Source organism: Sebastes fasciatus, chromosome 19 (genome assembly GCF_043250625.1).
Source record: "Sebastes fasciatus isolate fSebFas1 chromosome 19, fSebFas1.pri, whole genome shotgun sequence".
NCBI lineage: Eukaryota > Metazoa > Chordata > Actinopteri > Perciformes > Sebastidae > Sebastes > Sebastes fasciatus.
Genome location: NC_133813.1, coordinates 21,851,502 through 21,871,439, shown reverse-complemented (window position 1 = coordinate 21,871,439; position 19,938 = coordinate 21,851,502). Strand labels below are relative to the sequence as shown.

At 39.8% G+C, this 19,938-nt stretch overlaps 3 long non-coding RNA genes across 3 annotated transcripts; all 3 read right to left on the bottom strand.

Annotated features, from left to right (window-relative positions):
* Window positions 1-5,408: 5,408 nt before the first annotated feature.
* On the bottom strand, window positions 5,409-6,649 carry LOC141757624 (uncharacterized). The gene is made up of 2 exons (XR_012591682.1): window positions 6,053-6,649; window positions 5,409-5,860 (listed from the first exon to the last, which is right to left on the bottom strand). It is a non-coding gene; the product is annotated as an uncharacterized LOC141757624 (long non-coding RNA).
* A 7,813-nt stretch (window positions 6,650-14,462) lies between these two features.
* LOC141757630 (uncharacterized) lies at window positions 14,463-16,263 on the bottom strand. Its single transcript, XR_012591683.1, has 3 exons — window positions 16,239-16,263; window positions 15,107-15,596; window positions 14,463-14,914 (listed from the first exon to the last, which is right to left on the bottom strand). It is a non-coding gene; the product is annotated as an uncharacterized LOC141757630 (long non-coding RNA).
* A 164-nt stretch (window positions 16,264-16,427) lies between these two features.
* LOC141757631 (uncharacterized) lies at window positions 16,428-17,528 on the bottom strand. Its single transcript, XR_012591684.1, has 3 exons — window positions 17,430-17,528; window positions 17,081-17,234; window positions 16,428-16,884 (listed from the first exon to the last, which is right to left on the bottom strand). It is a non-coding gene; the product is annotated as an uncharacterized LOC141757631 (long non-coding RNA).
* Between the last annotated feature and the right edge of the window lie 2,410 nt (window positions 17,529-19,938).

Below are 19,938 nucleotides of genomic sequence, written 5' to 3'. Positions count from 1 at the left end.
GCTCATTGGAGCTGCTCCCAGGGCGGTGCACCCACCATATCCTCCTCTCAGACATTGATTCATCTGAGGGTGGACATAGCATTGTTGTCCCTGATTGTAAGCACCTGCCGTACTGTACAGGGTACTTGGAGGCTCAACGCTGTGCGGAGCTGCTCCCAGGGGGGTGCACCCACCATATCCATATCCACTCAGATTTTGATCAATCTGAGGGCGGATGTTGAGGTCAGGAACGACAACAGGAGGTGGAGGCGGATTTGATGGGTTGAGCGGGCCCATCACATCGTGAAACACATTTTGGAGAGTGGAAAGCAGATCGATGTCGTCCAGCTCTTCCAGGAAGTGCATCACATCCACACACGTGTCGGTGTCAGACATTTTGTGTCCGGCCTCCTTACAGTTTCAACTCCAGAAGAATGACAGACTCTATCTGAAAGTTACTGGTATCCTGTGACACACATTGATAAAAAGATGATATTAAAATCAAGGATTAAAGCACCAGGTGCAAACTAGAGGGAGCAGCATTTGTTTACAGTAAATATCCCCAATTAGCTGACTGAGAGTGATAATAGAATCTTGAATACTACTAGGACTAATAATAATAATAATATGTAATAATAATAGCTGAATTAGAAATATAAACACACACCTACACAATAAGAGTCTACTAATAAGAGAAGCATGAAATCACGGTGTGACTGGAGGGAAAGTTCCCACTATAAAAGTACTATAATAAAGTTTTTTGATCCATGTCTGCTACTTTCTACTTCTACTTTACCACATGTCAAAGGAAAATACAGTACATTTTACTTCACTGCATTTATTTCACAGCTATGCAGATAAATATTTTACGCAGATTATTTAACACATGATGCATTTTTAAAGATTGAACTACCAAACAATATACAAAGTTGATAATTGGTTTCACCTGGACAGCATGAAACATTTGAATACAGCTTACATGTTGATGAATCAGTATTAATAATCCAATAATATAATATATAATATGATCTAAAACTTTGAAAGGTGCCAATCTGCACAATAACTACTTTAAATTGTGAGCAAATTTGCTTTAGTTAAGTAGAAGGCAACATTTACTTGCAGTATGTTTTACATTGTAGTATTGCTATTTCTACTTAACTGACAGTTAAACCAATAAACCAACATCCCAAAAAGTTTCTCAACTTTCTTCAACAATTCATTGGAGTTGAAAAATACTGATGGATTGACAACTAACAGACCAAAGGAACAATATGTTTAAGTAATGCTATAGCTGTCAGTTTAGAGAGCCAAGTGCATCTCAGTCAGATTCATGAGGTTTTACTCTTACACATTTAAATTGAGCTAAAAAAAAAAGCTAGAGCTGTTTACTTACCTGATGCGTTTAATGACTGCTTGCTATATCTGTGATTTTCGAAATTGTTCAGAAATATCTTCACTTCTACTCGAGATAATGAGATGTTCACACAATGAAAACTACAGACGATATGAGATTCTTCCTCAAAATTGCACTTATGTAGACTTTACGCGTTCTGTCACAGAACGCCACAGAACGTTCTGATTGACCATAGAATAGAACGGTACATTATGACGTGCACCCTTAATTCGCAAATTCTGTTACCTGGGCAACAGATGCACATTCCGGGCATTACCTGATCTTCAGCATCATGTCAATGATGTCACCTCTTCATCCATAACCAGTTCATACAGTCCTACATCTACTCAAGTATTATACTTAAGTACAGTTTTAGGTACTTTTACTTTAATTGAGTATTTCCATGCTACGTTATACTTACTACATTTCAGAGGGAAAAATTGTACATTTAGCACATTTATTTGATAGCTGTACCAGTTACTGATACAAATAGTAAATATAATCTACACATTATGATGTATTGATATACATTTAGCTACCCACCAATTAAAATGTGCCTTACCTTTATCAGTTGCAACATTAAAGTGATGCTTACACTTGAATGCATCATAATTATAATCCAATAATATTAGATATACAATTCTGAAATTTCCTCCTTTGCATAATGAGTTCTTTTATTTTGGTGCTTTAAGTATATTTTGATGTTGATGTGTTTGTACTTTAAGTGAATGCATGACCTTGTAACAGAGTATTTTTACACTGTGGTGGTGTATTGCTACTTTCATTTTAAGTAAAAGATCTGAATACTTCTTCTATCACTGCATACAGTTTACTGATAACCATTACATCCATTGTTAACATCCCTATCTCTTCTCTGCCTACTGGAGAACTCCTTATTTCAGTCCTATGTACCTGTAGAGGTGGCCCACCCAGGCCAGCTGAGACTTTACTGCCTTTAAGGCAAGGCAAGGCAGCTTTATTTGTATAGCACATTTCAACAACAGGGCAATTCAAAGTGCTTTACAGAAACATTCAAGAACATTGCGACAAAGTGCAAAAGAACATTAAGACATAATTAAAACAGTTATAAAAACATTAAAACATTAAAACATTAAAAATTAGAAAATAAAACCAAGCTAAAAATAAAAGCTAGGATAGAAACTAAAATAGCGTAAAACACAAAAGAGTAAAAGCTCTAGTGCAGTATCAGATCATTATCTGGTTTAAGAAAAGGCACCCGCAAACAGGAAAGTTTTAAGCTTTGTTTTAAAAGAAGTGAGAGTTGGAGTTGGTCCTGCAGGTTTCTGGGAGCTTGTTCCAGATATTTGGTGCATAAAAACTGAATGCTGCTTCTGCATGTTTAGTTGTGACTCTGGGGACACTAAGCAGACCTGATCCAGATGACCTGAGAGGTCTGGATGGTTCATAACACAGCAGAAGATCGGAAATAAACCATTAGCCCTAAACCATTTAGTGCTTTGTAAACCAGCAGCAGTATTTTGAAATCAATTCTCTGAGAGACAGGGAGCCAGTGTAGAGACTAAGAGGCTATAGCGGGCTCAGTCTTTAAGCTAGAGTGAAGATACTGGTACCACAGTGGCCCCTGGACCTCTGACCTCAAGATATGTGAATGAAGATGGGTTCTATCCCCATAGTAGCCATTTCACATGGTGAGACCATTTTTTAAAACTTGACCTAACTGTAGGCTATAAAATGACCTCTTATGACCTCTAGGATAATCACAGCCTCATGACACCATCATAACCCTCATTGACAACTACAAACTAGAGACCTGTGTGTGTTTTAAAATAAGTCAACAAACACCCAAATGGGATTTAGCTTGTGGATGATTTAATGAAAATATTGGACTATGGAGACATTAATATGGACTTTGTATGAAACATTTTCCATAAATATCAACTGAAACTATCTTAACTGTAGTTCTCTGGGCCTGCTAACATGCAATGGCATGGGTGCACAGCTTCAGAGGTCAAATTAGCACTATGCAATTTATAGGGACTTCCTGAGGCACCGCTGGCTGTACAGCTCCTGCAGGCTGGGCAGCTCGCACCCGGTGATGTGTTGGGCCGAGTGCACCACCCTTCCCAGCGCCTTGCGGTCCACCTTGGTGCAGTTGCCATACCAGGTGGTGAAGCAGCCTGTCAGGAGGCTCTCTATGGTGCCCTGGTAGAAGTCCCTGAGGATTTGTGGTTTCAGTCTAAAAGTCCTTGAGCGCCTAATATATTTGTATATATACACAAATAGAGTCATATTCTCTCTATGAAATTCGTGCTCCTGAGATATTGGATCAAAAAATAAATACAAATTTTTCCCAGAACTTCTTTGTAAGAGATCACTTAGATCATTGCCCAACTGAATTTCTTCAAGATTGCAACCAGTTCCCTTCTCTCAGCCTCATATTTAGGACAGTAGAGCATAACGTGTTCTAAAGTTTCTTCCTGATTACAAAATGTACACCTTCCTCTATTATGTTTTCCTATTTTAAATGATGTACTATTTAATCCAGTATGCCCAAAACGTAACCTAGATATTACTGTTTCCTCTCTCTGGGTTCTCCTTGTGCTTCTCATCATACCTACTTTTCTTTGAATTATGTATAACCACCTTCCTGTTCTCTCTTCTCCCGCGCTGCTTTTCCACCTTTCTTTCAGTTTATGCTTAATCCTGGTCTTCATTTCCGTTTTACTGAAGGGTACTGTGATGTCAATCTGATTTGTTTTTCTGGCTTCCTTTGCACACTTGTCAACTGATTCATTTCCTTCCTATCTATACAAAGGTCATCTCTAATCCCATCATTTGAGTTCTATATAGTGTTTGCTGTATCTCCATTAAAACATCTGCTCTGCACTTCAAGCTGATTAATGAATGACAAACTGGAATCTGAGCATATTACTGATCCCAACGGTCTCACATATTCAACCCATTGTAATGCCAACAAAATGCCATCATCTCCCCAGTATACACCGATAATCCATCAGTGATTCGTTTGCAGACTTCAATGTTGAAATCTGGGACTATGAATGAAATATTGATTTTGTCTGTTTGAAGCATCAGTATAGATTTGGACATAGCTATAATAGCTGTTTTCTATATAGGTCTTTATTACTTGTGGTTGTAGAATAAACTGCTTATCTTTGTTCTTTTTGCCCCAAGCAACGTGAGATCTACCATAGGGACAGGAAGCCTCCATGATTAAATTAATGAGAGTGGGGAATGTTATCATAAACCACTAAACACTGAACCAATTATATAAAATAAAATAAAAAATAAAAAGATTGACAAGCTATTTAAAATACATAAGCAGAAGATAAAACATTTTAGTAAGTCTCTATTTTTTGCTTATTTTTTTTGCTTTTATTTTAAGTGTGTGAGAGACACGAAATGCAGCGGAGAAAGAGGGGATGACACACTGCAAAGGGCACCCCTTTTTGTAAGATTTAATAAAATAGGAGTGATAACAAAGAAACAAAATAAGTCTTAAGATTCTTGATGGAGATACAGGTGTATATAAGGAATATACAGAAAAACATAACATAACTTAATAATAATAATTAGCAGAGCAGGAAAAAAGGACAAAAATGTTTGCTTCTTTTTGTTAAATATTATATAATATCACCTCATAAAGCCTCTAAATATTTAAAGAGACACTTTAGCTACAGTATATGTAAATGGATGTAAGAGAAAATCTCATCTTAGAACTGTTATAAACCTCATGATTTAAAATCACAAACCTATTTTCATTGTTCTGAAGTTAGAGTCGAAGGATCCTAATTGTTACCAAGCTTCACTAAACTGATCATAGATCAGATAAGGTTGACTCTATAACTTCAAAAACAGTTCTGCTCTGAAATCTGGTTTGAATAACTTATAAAAATGTGGCTTATGCAAAGACAGTCTGTTGAAAAAAATCTAACTGCTGTAAAGAATAAAAAAAAACAATTACACCTCAAATATGCTAAAAGACCTAAAAGATTTGTTGCACTTGATCTACAAAAAAACATATTTACATAGAACATTTGTTTTCTTTGTTTTATTTGCTGTATATGAAAATATCACAAAACATAGTCAGCATACGACATTCTCTGTATTTAGACCCTTGATTCGGATGAGGAAAATCTCCCACCATTGAGTCTTCCAGCCAGGCAAAGTAGTCGGGCTCAGTTGTTTGACTTTCAACTGCTTCAGAGATGGGCAGCTGAGTCTGTGGCGTGGGGACAGGAATCATCTAAAGCAGCTCGAACATTCGCCAGCGTTGATAAATCTCTGTCCCCAGCCATGACGTTGGACTCCATTGAGGCTCCATTACGTTTGACTGTGCGTGAGAAGCCACTGTCACATCTGTCGTTGAGGTGGAGGGCCGCATCACGTTTGACTGTGTGTGAGAAGCCACTGTCACACTTATATAACCTAGCTTCACACACATCGTCTTCGCTTGCGATGTGACCTCTCCAGATGTCGATGCAGATGCTGCGAGACAAACAAACAAAACCACTGATCAATCCACTAGGACTTTTAAAAACATGGTAAAAGATACTGCTTCTTATTCTATGTATTTTGACAATCTGCAATATATCATAGTCCAATATGATCCTATGTGGTCACATCATCGAGTTTTTATCCCATTTCACTTGAATCTGATCAACAGAAATACTGTCTTACCTTCAGTCATTTTGAGGCCTTGCTCCTGTCCCTCTCCCTCTTCCCCTTTTGCCCCTTCACAAAAACAAGACTCAGCCACTTAGCAGCTCAAGCAGCTCTGCCATAGGTGGATATTCAATCCCGGCCAAGAGTTTGGACACCGTAGTTTGGTTGTCATCCAGTGCAAGGGGGGAGTACATTGATGCAGAATCGGTGCAGAGTGATGCTGAGTGATGCTGAGTCTGTGGCGTGGGGGGAGGAGACTCAAGCATATCTATAAAAGACACCGTGTTTGAGTCATCCAGCCAGGTAAAGTAGTCTGGCTCAGTTGTTTGACTTTCAACTGCTTCAGAGATGGGCGGCAGAGTCTGTGGCGTGGGGGGAGGAGACATCTCAAGCAGCTTGAGCATCTCCACCGTTGATAAACCTTTGTCCCCAGCCATGAAGTTGGACTCCATTGAGGTGGAGGGCTCCATCACGTTTGACTGTGCGTGATGAGTCACTGTCACACTTGTCGTTGAGGTAGAGGGCTGCATCACGTTTGACTGTGCGTGATGAGTCACTGTCGTTGAGGTAGAGGGCTGCATCACGTTTGACTGTGCGTGATGAGTCACTGTCGTTGAGGTGGAGGGCTGCATCACGTTTGACTGTGCGTGATGAGTCACTGTCACACTTGTCTTTGAGGTGGAGGGCTGCATCACGTTTGACTGTGCGTCATGAGTCACTGTCACGTCTTTCATCGAGGTGGAGGGCTGCATCACGTTTGACTGTGCGTGATGAGTCTCTCTCACACCTGACGTTGAGGTAGAGGGCTGCATCACGTTTGACTGTGCGTGATGAGTCACGCTCACACCTGTCGTTGAGGTAGAGGGCTGCATCATTTTAGACTGTGCGTGATGAGACACTGTCACGTCTGTCATCGAGGTGGAGGGCTGCATCACGTTTGACTGTACGTGATGAGTCTCTCTCACACCTGTGTATCCTGGGGTAACACACATCCTCTTCACTTCCTGTGTGACCTCTCCAGATGTTGATGTAGATGCTGCGATAAACACAAAGAAAACCACTGATCAATCCACTAAGACTTTTAAAAACATGGTAAAAGATACTGCTTCTTATTCTAGGTATTTTGACAATCTGCAATATAACATAGTCCAATATGATCCTGTGTGGTCACATGTCATCGAATTTTCATCCCATTTCACTTGAATCTGATCCACAGAAATACTGTCTTACCTTCAGTCATTTTGGAGGCCTTGCTCCTTTCCCTCTTCCTCTTTTGGCCCTACACAAAAACAAAAACATTTTAGGCTTTCTATTTGACATGAGCTGATAAAAACAAAGACTCTTTTCAGGGAACTTTGTTTCATAATTCTTTGTCAGCAGAGTGTACATACGTAATTGTTACTGGATGACCAGTCCGGGTGCTGCAGGGCGTGGAGCCGTCTTTCACGGTCTGCCACTTGGAAGTATTTCGCCTGCTCCTCATTGGACAGCGACTTCCACTGTGGAAAGATGACAACACACTGTCAGCACACTACTACAGGTATAAACATTATCTGTAACCGCTTATCCCATCCATTGCACACAGATCCACATTAATAACAGCAGGCTCCCACAAAGTCCCACAGCGCATTTCAATAAAGAACAAGCATGTCTGCAGAATCTTTTACCAGATATGATATGATGTTGTGCACTTACTTTATCTCCAAGGATCTTGTTAACCCCTGCAGTCCCAGTGAGTTTCATTACGGCCGCATAAATTGGCCTCTGCTCCTTCATGTAAAGCATGAAGGCATTTGGCGGCTTTTTCACGTATGACCGACCATCATGCCCGTCTTCACGCTTTCTCTTACTGTGGGGATACAGAAAAAAACAGAAGAATTTTAGAGCAAGACAGTAAAGTAAGCAGAATAATACAAGACATGGGTGAATGCATCCTTGTCTGTGCAGTGTTGTACATTAAAACCCATTATAAAAAATACCTCTTTATAATAATATTCATGCTGGCAAAGTACATTTTGACTAAAACTGGCCAGAGCTCACTTACTTTGATGTGAAGGTGCTCGGTGGTGGAGGCCGAGGTGGAGCAGCAGAGGTAGAAGTGGCGGGAAAATTGACTGGAAACCCATAAATCACCTCTCCATTCCTGCACAGATAAAGAGACACAGAGATACTTTAGATAATAGAAAGAACGTGTTTGAAGATAAAAACAGAAGCTCAATACCTGTGTAAACTTGTGTGTGTTTGTTTGACTTCATATGTGTGTTACTTACAGCACTCCAAGAGGACGCATGCGCTGGTTCAGCGGAGGAGCAGCGTAGGGGGTGGCTGCTGCACTCGGGACGTATGGCCTGTATGGCAGGTTCTGTGAAGAGAGAGGGAAGGTCAGCCAGCCATCAAACACACACTCAAAAATAAATACAGACACCAACACTCATCTCAGCGTGTATTCAATCACACTATAGTAAAATCATTTGAGTAGAATCTGTTAAACAATCATTTCCTCAAGAAAAAAATGGGGGGCAGATATTCTCTAATTCCAGCCCTATAAAAAATTATATATAATAATATGCCCAGCCCAAACAGACTTACAGGACACCGTTATTTAGAAAAAGAGACCAGAAACCAGAGTAGCAACATAAATTACAAATAATACTAAACAAATAAACTATCCTGACGTTTCTTCCAAACTTAACAAAAAATTTAATTTTCATAAAATAGTCTAAATAAAGCCCATCACAATTTTCAAAAGCCCAAGTTGACATCTTCAAATTCCCTTTTTGGTCTGACCAACAGTCCAAGACCCAAACACATCGACTAATTGATTAATCGGTTAATCCTTTCCGTTCTGACTGATACGTGTCTTTTTTGATGCAGATAAAACTCTTATGATACCTATCCCTAACTTAAACTTAGTATCTTACCTGTCCCTGGCTATAAGCGCCTGCCTGCATGTACGGAGGACCTGGCTGCATGGCATACTGAGGTCCTTGGTACGGGATGGGAGCAGCATGTCCAATGCTCATTGGAGCTGCTCCCAGGGCGGTGCACCCACCATATCCTCCTCTCAGACATTGATTCATCTGAGGGTGGACATAGCATTGTTGTCCCTGATTGTAAGCACCTGCCGTACTGTACAGGGTACTTGGAGGCTCAACGCTGTGCGGAGCTGCTCCCAGGGGGGTGCACCCACCATATCCATATCCACTCAGATTTTGATCAATCTGAGGGCGGATGTTGAGGTCAGGAACGACAACAGGAGGTGGAGGCGGATTTGATGGGTTGAGCGGGCCCATCACATCGTGAAACACATTTTGGAGAGTGGAAAGCAGATCGATGTCGTCCAGCTCTTCCAGGAAGTGCATCACATCTACACACGTGTCGGTGTCAGACATCTTGTGTCCGGCCTCCTTACAGTTTCAACTCCAGAAGAATGACAGACTCTATCTGAAAGTTACTGGTATCCTGTGACACACATTGATAAAAAGATGATATTAAAATCAAGGATTAAAGCACCAGGTGCAAACTAGAGGGAGCAGCATTTGTTTACAGTAAATATCCCCAATTAGCTGACTGAGAGTGATAATAGAATCTTGAATACTACTAGGACTAATAATAATAATAATATGTAATAATAATAGCTGAATTAGAAATATAAACACACACCTACACAATAAGAGTCTACTAATAAGAGAAGCATGAAATCACGGTGTGACTGGAGGGAAAGTTCCCACTATAAAAGTACTATAATAAAGTTTTTTGATCCATGTCTGCTACTTTCTACTTCTACTTTACCACATGTCAAAGGAAAATACAGTACATTTTACTTCACTGCATTTATTTGACAGCTATGCAGATAAATATTTTACGCAGATTATTTAACACATGATGCATTTTTAAAGATTGAACTACCAAACAATATACAAAGTTGATAATTGGTTTCACCTGGACAGCATGAAACATTTGAATACAGCTTACATGTTGATGAATCAGTATTAATAATCCAATAATATAATATATAATATGATCTAAAACTTTGAAAGGTGCCAATCTGCACAATAACTACTTTAAATTGTGAGCAAATTTGCTTTAGTTAAGTAGAAGGCAACATTTACTTGCAGTATGTTTTACATTGTAGTATTGCTATTTCTACTTAACTGACAGTTAAACCAATAAACCAACATCCCAAAAAGTTTCTCAACTTTCTTCAACAATTCATTGGAGTTGAAAAATACTGATGGATTGACAACTAACAGACCAAAGGAACAATATGTTTAAGTAATGCTATAGCTGTCAGTTTAGAGAGCCAAGTGCATCTCAGTCAGATTCATGAGGTTTTACTCTTACACATTTAAATTGAGCTAAAAAAAAAAGCTAGAGCTGTTTACTTACCTGATGCGTTTAATGACTGCTTGCTATATCTGTGATTTTCGAAATTGTTCAGAAATATCTTCACTTCTACTCGAGATAATGAGATGTTCACACAATGAAAACTACAGACGATATGAGATTCTTCCTCAAAATTGCACTTATGTAGACTTTACGCGTTCTGTCACAGAACGCCACAGAACGTTCTGATTGACCATAGAATAGAACGGTACATTATGACGTGCACCCTTAATTCGCAAATTCTGTTACCTGGGCAACAGATGCACATTCCGGGCATTACCTGATCTTCAGCATCATGTCAATGATGTCACCTCTTCATCCATAACCAGTTCATACAGTCCTACATCTACTCAAGTATTATACTTAAGTACAGTTTTAGGTACTTTTACTTTAATTGAGTATTTCCATGCTACGTTATACTTACTACATTTCAGAGGGAAAAATTGTACATTTAGCACATTTATTTGATAGCTGTACCAGTTACTGATACAAATAGTAAATATAATCTACACATTATGATGTATTGATATACATTTAGCTACCCACCAATTAAAATGTGCCTTACCTTTATCAGTTGCAACATTAAAGTGATGCTTACACTTGAATGCATCATAATTATAATCCAATAATATTAGATATACAATTCTGAAATTTCCTCCTTTGCATAATGAGTTCTTTTATTTTGGTGCTTTAAGTATATTTTGATGTTGATGTGTTTGTACTTTAAGTGAATGCATGACCTTGTAACAGAGTATTTTTACACTGTGGTGGTGTATTGCTACTTTCATTTTAAGTAAAAGATCTGAATACTTCTTCTATCACTGCATACAGTTTACTGATAACCATTACATCCATTGTTAACATCCCTATCTCTTCTCTGCCTACTGGAGAACTCCTTATTTCAGTCCTATGTACCTGTAGAGGTGGCCCACCCAGGCCAGCTGAGACTTTACTGCCTTTAAGGCAAGGCAAGGCAGCTTTATTTGTATAGCACATTTCAACAACAGGGCAATTCAAAGTGCTTTACAGAAACATTCAAGAACATTGCGACAAAGTGCAAAAGAACATTAAGACATAATTAAAACAGTTATAAAAACATTAAAACATTAAAACATTAAAAATTAGAAAATAAAACCAAGCTAAAAATAAAAGCTAGGATAGAAACTAAAATAGCGTAAAACACAAAAGAGTAAAAGCTCTAGTGCAGTATCAGATCATTATCTGGTTTAAGAAAAGGCACCCGCAAACAGGAAAGTTTTAAGCTTTGTTTTAAAAGAAGTGAGAGTTGGAGTTGGTCCTGCAGGTTTCTGGGAGCTTGTTCCAGATATTTGGTGCATAAAAACTGAATGCTGCTTCTGCATGTTTAGTTGTGACTCTGGGGACACTAAGCAGACCTGATCCAGATGACCTGAGAGGTCTGGATGGTTCATAACACAGCAGAAGATCGGAAATAAACCATTAGCCCTAAACCATTTAGTGCTTTGTAAACCAGCAGCAGTATTTTGAAATCAATTCTCTGAGAGACAGGGAGCCAGTGTAGAGACTAAGAGGCTATAGCGGGCTCAGTCTTTAAGCTAGAGTGAAGATACTGGTACCACAGTGGCCCCTGGACCTCTGACCTCAAGATATGTGAATGAAGATGGGTTCTATCCCCATAGTAGCCATTTCACATGGTGAGACCATTTTTTAAAACTTGACCTAACTGTAGGCTATAAAATGACCTCTTATGACCTCTAGGATAATCACAGCCTCATGACACCATCATAACCCTCATTGACAACTACAAACTAGAGACCTGTGTGTGTTTTAAAATAAGTCAACAAACACCCAAATGGGATTTAGCTTGTGGATGATTTAATGAAAATATTGGACTATGGAGACATTAATATGGACTTTGTATGAAACATTTTCCATAAATATCAACTGAAACTATCTTAACTGTAGTTCTCTGGGCCTGCTAACATGCAATGGCATGGGTGCACAGCTTCAGAGGTCAAATTAGCACTATGCAATTTATAGGGACTTCCTGAGGCACCGCTGGCTGTACAGCTCCTGCAGGCTGGGCAGCTCGCACCCGGTGATGTGTTGGGCCGAGTGCACCACCCTTCCCAGCGCCTTGCGGTCCACCTTGGTGCAGTTGCCATACCAGGTGGTGAAGCAGCCTGTCAGGAGGCTCTCTATGGTGCCCTGGTAGAAGTCCCTGAGGATTTGTGGTTTCAGTCTAAAAGTCCTTGAGCGCCTAATATATTTGTATATATACACAAATAGAGTCATATTCTCTCTATGAAATTCGTGCTCCTGAGATATTGGATCAAAAAATAAATACAAATTTTTCCCAGAACTTCTTTGTAAGAGATCACTTAGATCATTGCCCAACTGAATTTCTTCAAGATTGCAACCAGTTCCCTTCTCTCAGCCTCATATTTAGGACAGTAGAGCATAACGTGTTCTAAAGTTTCTTCCTGATTACAAAATGTACACCTTCCTCTATTATGTTTTCCTATTTTAAATGATGTACTATTTAATCCAGTATGCCCAAAACGTAACCTAGATATTACTGTTTCCTCTCTCTGGGTTCTCCTTGTGCTTCTCATCATACCTACTTTTCTTTGAATTATGTATAACCACCTTCCTGTTCTCTCTTCTCCCGCGCTGCTTTTCCACCTTTCTTTCAGTTTATGCTTAATCCTGGTCTTCATTTCCGTTTTACTGAAGGGTACTGTGATGTCAATCTGATTTGTTTTTCTGGCTTCCTTTGCACACTTGTCAACTGATTCATTTCCTTCCTATCTATACAAAGGTCATCTCTAATCCCATCATTTGAGTTCTATATAGTGTTTGCTGTATCTCCATTAAAACATCTGCTCTGCACTTCAAGCTGATTAATGAATGACAAACTGGAATCTGAGCATATTACTGATCCCAACGGTCTCACATATTCAACCCATTGTAATGCCAACAAAATGCCATCATCTCCCCAGTATACACCGATAATCCATCAGTGATTCGTTTGCAGACTTCAATGTTGAAATCTGGGACTATGAATGAAATATTGATTTTGTCTGTTTGAAGCATCAGTATAGATTTGGACATAGCTATAATAGCTGTTTTCTATATAGGTCTTTATTACTTGTGGTTGTAGAATAAACTGCTTATCTTTGTTCTTTTTGCCCCAAGCAACGTGAGATCTACCATAGGGACAGGAAGCCTCCATGATTAAATTAATGAGAGTGGGGAATGTTATCATAAACCACTAAACACTGAACCAATTATATAAAATAAAATAAAAAATAAAAAGATTGACAAGCTATTTAAAATACATAAGCAGAAGATAAAACATTTTAGTAAGTCTCTATTTTTTGCTTATTTTTTTTGCTTTTATTTTAAGTGTGTGAGAGACACGAAATGCAGCGGAGAAAGAGGGGATGACACACTGCAAAGGGCACCCCTTTTTGTAAGATTTAATAAAATAGGAGTGATAACAAAGAAACAAAATAAGTCTTAAGATTCTTGATGGAGATACAGGTGTATATAAGGAATATACAGAAAAACATAACATAACTTAATAATAATAATTAGCAGAGCAGGAAAAAAGGACAAAAATGTTTGCTTCTTTTTGTTAAATATTATATAATATCACCTCATAAAGCCTCTAAATATTTAAAGAGACACTTTAGCTACAGTATATGTAAATGGATGTAAGAGAAAATCTCATCTTAGAACTGTTATAAACCTCATGATTTAAAATCACAAACCTATTTTCATTGTTCTGAAGTTAGAGTCGAAGGATCCTAATTGTTACCAAGCTTCACTAAACTGATCATAGATCAGATAAGGTTGACTCTATAACTTCAAAAACAGTTCTGCTCTGAAATCTGGTTTGAATAACTTATAAAAATGTGGCTTATGCAAAGACAGTCTGTTGAAAAAAATCTAACTGCTGTAAAGAATTAAAAAAAACAATTACACCTCAAATATGCTAAAAGACCTAAAAGATTTGTTGCACTTGATCTACAAAAAAACATATTTACATAGAACATTTGTTTTCTTTGTTTTATTTGCTGTATATGAAAATATCACAAAACATAGTCAGCATACGACATTCTCTGTATTTAGACCCTTGATTCGGATGAGGAAAATCTCCCACCATTGAGTCTTCCAGCCAGGCAAAGTAGTCGGGCTCAGTTGTTTGACTTTCAACTGCTTCAGAGATGGGCAGCTGAGTCTGTGGCGTGGGGACAGGAATCATCTAAAGCAGCTCGAACATTCGCCAGCGTTGATAAATCTCTGTCCCCAGCCATGACGTTGGACTCCATTGAGGCTCCATTACGTTTGACTGTGCGTGAGAAGCCACTGTCACATCTGTCGTTGAGGTGAAGGGCCGCATCACGTTTGACTGTGTGTGAGAAGCCACTGTCACACTTATATAACCTAGCTTCACACACATCGTCTTCGCTTGCGATGTGACCTCTCCAGATGTCGATGCAGATGCTGCGAGACAAACAAACAAAACCACTGATCAATCCACTAGGACTTTTAAAAACATGGTAAAAGATACTGCTTCTTATTCTATGTATTTTGACAATCTGCAATATATCATAGTCCAATATGATCCTATGTGGTCACATCATCGAGTTCTCATCCCATTTCACTTGAATCTGATCAACAGAAATACTGTCTTACCTTCAGTCATTTTGAGGCCTTGCTCCTGTCCCTCTCCCTCTTCCCCTTTTGCCCCTTCACAAAAACAAGTCTCAGCCACATATCAGCTCAAGCAGCTCTGCCATAGGTGGATATTCAATCCCGGCCAAGAGTTTGGACACCGTAGTTTGGTTGTCATCCAGTGCAAGGGGGGAGTCCATCGATGCAGAGACGATGCTGAGTGAGGCTGAGTGATGCTGAGTCTGTGGCGTGGGGGGAGGAGACTCAAGCATATCCATAAAAGACACCGTGTTTGAGTCATCCAGCCAGGTAAAGTAGTCTGGCTCAGTTGTTTGACTTTCAACTGCTTCAGAGATGGGCGGCAGAGTCTGTGGCGTGGGGGGAGGAGACATCTCAAGCAGCTTGAGCATCTCCACCGTTGATAAACCTTTGTCCCCAGCCATGAAGTTGGACTCCATTGAGGTGGAGGGCTCCATCACGTTTGACTGTGCGTGATGAATCACTGTCACACCTCTCGTTGAGGTAGAGGGCTTCGTCATGTTTGACTGTGCGTGATGAGTCACTGTCGTTGAGGTGGAGGGCTGCATCACGTTTGACTGTGCGTGACGAGTCACTGTCACACCTGTCGTTGAGGTGGAGGGCTCCATCACGTTTGACTGTGCGTGATGAGTCACTATCACATCTGTCGTTGAGGTAGAGGGCTGCATCACGTTTGACTGTGCGTGATGAGTCACTGTCGTTGAGGTGGAGGGCTGCATCACGTTTGACTGTGCGTGATGAGTCACTGTCACACTTGTCTTTGAGGTGGAGGGCTGCATCACGTTTGACTGTGCGTGATGAGTCTCTCTCACACCTGTCGTTAAGGTAGAGGGCTTTATCATGTTTGACTGTGCGTCATGAGTCACTGTCACGTCTTTCATCGAGGTGGAGGGCTGCATCACGTTTGACTGTGCGTGATGAGTCTCTCTCACACCTGACGTTGAGGTAGAGGGCTGCATCACGTTTGACTGTGCGTGATGAGTCTCTCTCACACCTGTCTTTGAGGTGGAGGGCTGCATCACGTTTGACTGTGCGTGATGAGTCTCTCTCACACCTGACGTTGAGGTAGAGGGCTGCATCACGTTTGACTGTGCGTGATGAGTCACGCACACACCTGTCGTTGAGGTAGAGGGCTGCATCATTTTAGACCGTGCGTGATGAGACACTGTCACGTCTGTCATCGAGGTGGAGGGCTGCATCACGTTTGACTGTACGTGATGAGTCTCTCTCACACCTGTGTATCCTGGGGTAACACACATCCTCTTCACTTCCTGTGTGACCTCTCCAGATGTTGATGCTGCGATAAACACAAACAAAACCACTGATCAATCCACTAAGACTTTTAAAAACATGGTAAAAGATACTGCTTCTTATTCTAGGTATTTTGACAATCTGCAATATAACATAGTCCAATATGATCCTGTGTGGTCACATGTCATCGAATTTTCATCCCATTTCACTTGAATCTGATCCACAGAAATACTGTCTTACCTTCAGTCATTTTGGAGGCCTTGCTCCTTTCCCTCTTCCTCTTTTGGCCCTACACAAAAACAAAAACATTTTAGGCTTTCTATTTGACATGAGCTGATAAAAACAAAGACTCTTTTCAGGGAACTTTGTTTCATAATTCTTTGTCAGCAGAGTGTACATACGTAATTGTTACTGGATGACCAGTCCGGGTGCTGCAGGGCGTGGAGCCATCTTTCACGGTCTGCCACTTGGAAGTATTTCGCCTGCTCCTCATTGGACAGCGACTTCCACTGTGGAAAGATGACAACACACTGTCAGCACACTACTACAGGTATAAACATTATCTGTAACCGCTTATCCCATCCATTGCACACAGATCCACATTAATAACAGCAGGCTCCCACAAAGTCCCACAGCGCATTTCAATAAAGAACAAGCATGTCTGCAGAATCTTTTACCAGATATGATATGATGTTGTGCACTTACTTTATCTCCAAGGATCTTGTTAACCCCTGCAGTCCCAGTGAGTTTCATTACGGCCGCATAAATTGGCCTCTGCTCCTTCATGTAAAGCATGAAGGCATTTGGCGGCTTTTTCACGTATGACCGACCATCATGCCCGTCTTCACGCTTTCTCTTACTGTGGGGATACAGAAAAAAACAGAAGAATTTTAGAGCAAGACAGTAAAGTAAGCAGAATAATACAAGACATGGGTGAATGCATCCTTGTCTGTGCAGTGTTGTACATTAAAACCCATTATAAAAAATACCTCTTTATAATAATATTCATGCTGGCAAAGTACATTTTGACTAAAACTGGCCAGAGCTCACTTACTTTGATGTGAAGGTGCTCGGTGGTGGAGGCCGAGGTGGAGCAGCAGAGGTAGAAGTGGCGGGAAAATTGATTGGAAACCCGTAAATCACCTCTCCATTCCTGCACAGATAAAGAGACACAGAGATACTTTAGATAATAGAAAGAACGTGTTTGAAGATAAAAACAGAAGCTCAATACCTGTGTAAACTTGTGTGTGTTTGTTTGACTTCATATGTGTGTTACTTACAGCACTCCAAGAGGATGCATGCGCTGGTTCAGCGGAGGAGCAGCGTAGGGGGTGGCTGCTGCACTCGGGACGTATGGCCTGTATGGCAGGTTCTGTAAAGAGAGAGGGAAGGTCAGCCAGCCATCAAACACACACTCAAAAATAAATACAGACACCAACACTCATCTCAGCGTGTATTCAATCACACTATAGTAAAATCATTTGAGTAGAATCTGTTAAACAATCATTTCCTCAAGAAAAAAATGGGGGGCAGATATTCTCTAATTCCAGCCCTATAAAAAATTATATATAATAATATGCCCAGCCCAAACAGACTTACAGGACACCGTTATTTAGAAAAAGAGACCAGAAACCAGAGTAGCAACATAAAGTACAAATAATACTAAACAAATAAACTATCCTGACGTTTCTTCCAAACTTAACAAAAAATTTAATTTTCATAAAATAGTCTAAAAAAAGCCCATCACAATTTTCAAAAGCCCAAGTTGACATCTTCAAATTCCCTTTTTGGTCTGACCAACAGTCCAAGACCCAAACACATCGACTAATTGATTAATCGGTTAATCCTTTCCGTTCTGACTGATACGTGTCTTTTTTGATGCAGATAAAACTCTTATGATACCTATCCCTAACTTAAACTTAGTATCTTACCTGTCCCTGGCTATAAGCGCCTGCCTGCATGTACGGAGGACCTGGCTGCATGGCATACTGAGGTCCTTGGTACGGGATGGGAGCAGCATGTCCAATGCTCATTGGAGCTGCTCCCAGGGCGGTGCACCCACCATATCCTCCTCTCAGACATTGATTCATCTGAGGGTGGACATAGCATTGTTGTCCCTGATTGTAAGCACCTGCCGTACTGTACAGGGTACTTGGAGGCTCAACGCTGTGCGGAGCTGCTCCCAGGGGGGTGCACCCACCATATCCATATCCACTCAGATTTTGATCAATCTGAGGGCGGATGTTGAGGTCAGGAACGACAACAGGAGGTGGAGGCGGATTTGATGGGTTGAGCGGGCCCATCACATCGTGAAACACATTTTGGAGAGTGGAAAGCAGATCGATGTCGTCCAGCTCTTCCAGGAAGTGCATCACATCCACACACGTGTCGGTGTCAGACATTTTGTGTCCGGCCTCCTTACAGTTTCAACTCCAGAAGAATGACAGACTCTATCTGAAAGTTACTGGTATCCTGTGACACACATTGATAAAAAGATGATATTAAAATCAAGGATTAAAGCACCAGGTGCAAACTAGAGGGAGCAGCATTTGTTTACAGTAAATATCCCCAATTAGCTGACTGAGAGTGATAATAGAATCTTGAATACTACTAGGACTAATAATAATAATAATATGTAATAATAATAGCTGAATTAGAAATATAAACACACACCTACACAATAAGAGTCTACTAATAAGAGAAGCATGAAATCACGGTGTGACTGGAGGGAAAGTTCCCACTATAAAAGTACTATAATAAAGTTTTTTGATCCATGTCTGCTACTTTCTACTTCTACTTTACCACATGTCAAAGGAAAATACAGTACATTTTACTTCACTGCATTTATTTGACAGCTATGCAGATAAATATTTTACGCAGATTATTTAACACATGATGCATTTTTAAAGATTGAACTACCAAACAATATACAAAGTTGATAATTGGTTTCACCTGGACAGCATGAAACATTTGAATACAGCTTACATGTTGATGAATCAGTATTAATAATCCAATAATATAATATATAATATGATCTAAAACTTTGAAAGGTGCCAATCTGCACAATAACTACTTTAAATTGTGAGCAAATTTGCTTTAGTTAAGTAGAAGGCAACATTTACTTGCAGTATGTTTTACATTGTAGTATTGCTATTTCTACTTAACTGACAGTTAAACCAATAAACCAACATCCCAAAAAGTTTCTCAACTTTCTTCAACAATTCATTGGAGTTGAAAAATACTGATGGATTGACAACTAACAGACCAAAGGAACAATATGTTTAAGTAATGCTATAGCTGTCAGTTTAGAGAGCCAAGTGCATCTCAGTCAGATTCATGAGGTTTTACTCTTACACATTTAAATTGAGCTAAAAAAAAAAGCTAGAGCTGTTTACTTACCTGATGCGTTTAATGACTGCTTGCTATATCTGTGATTTTCGAAATTGTTCAGAAATATCTTCACTTCTACTCGAGATAATGAGATGTTCACACAATGAAAACTACAGACGATATGAGATTCTTCCTCAAAATTGCACTTATGTAGACTTTACGCGTTCTGTCAC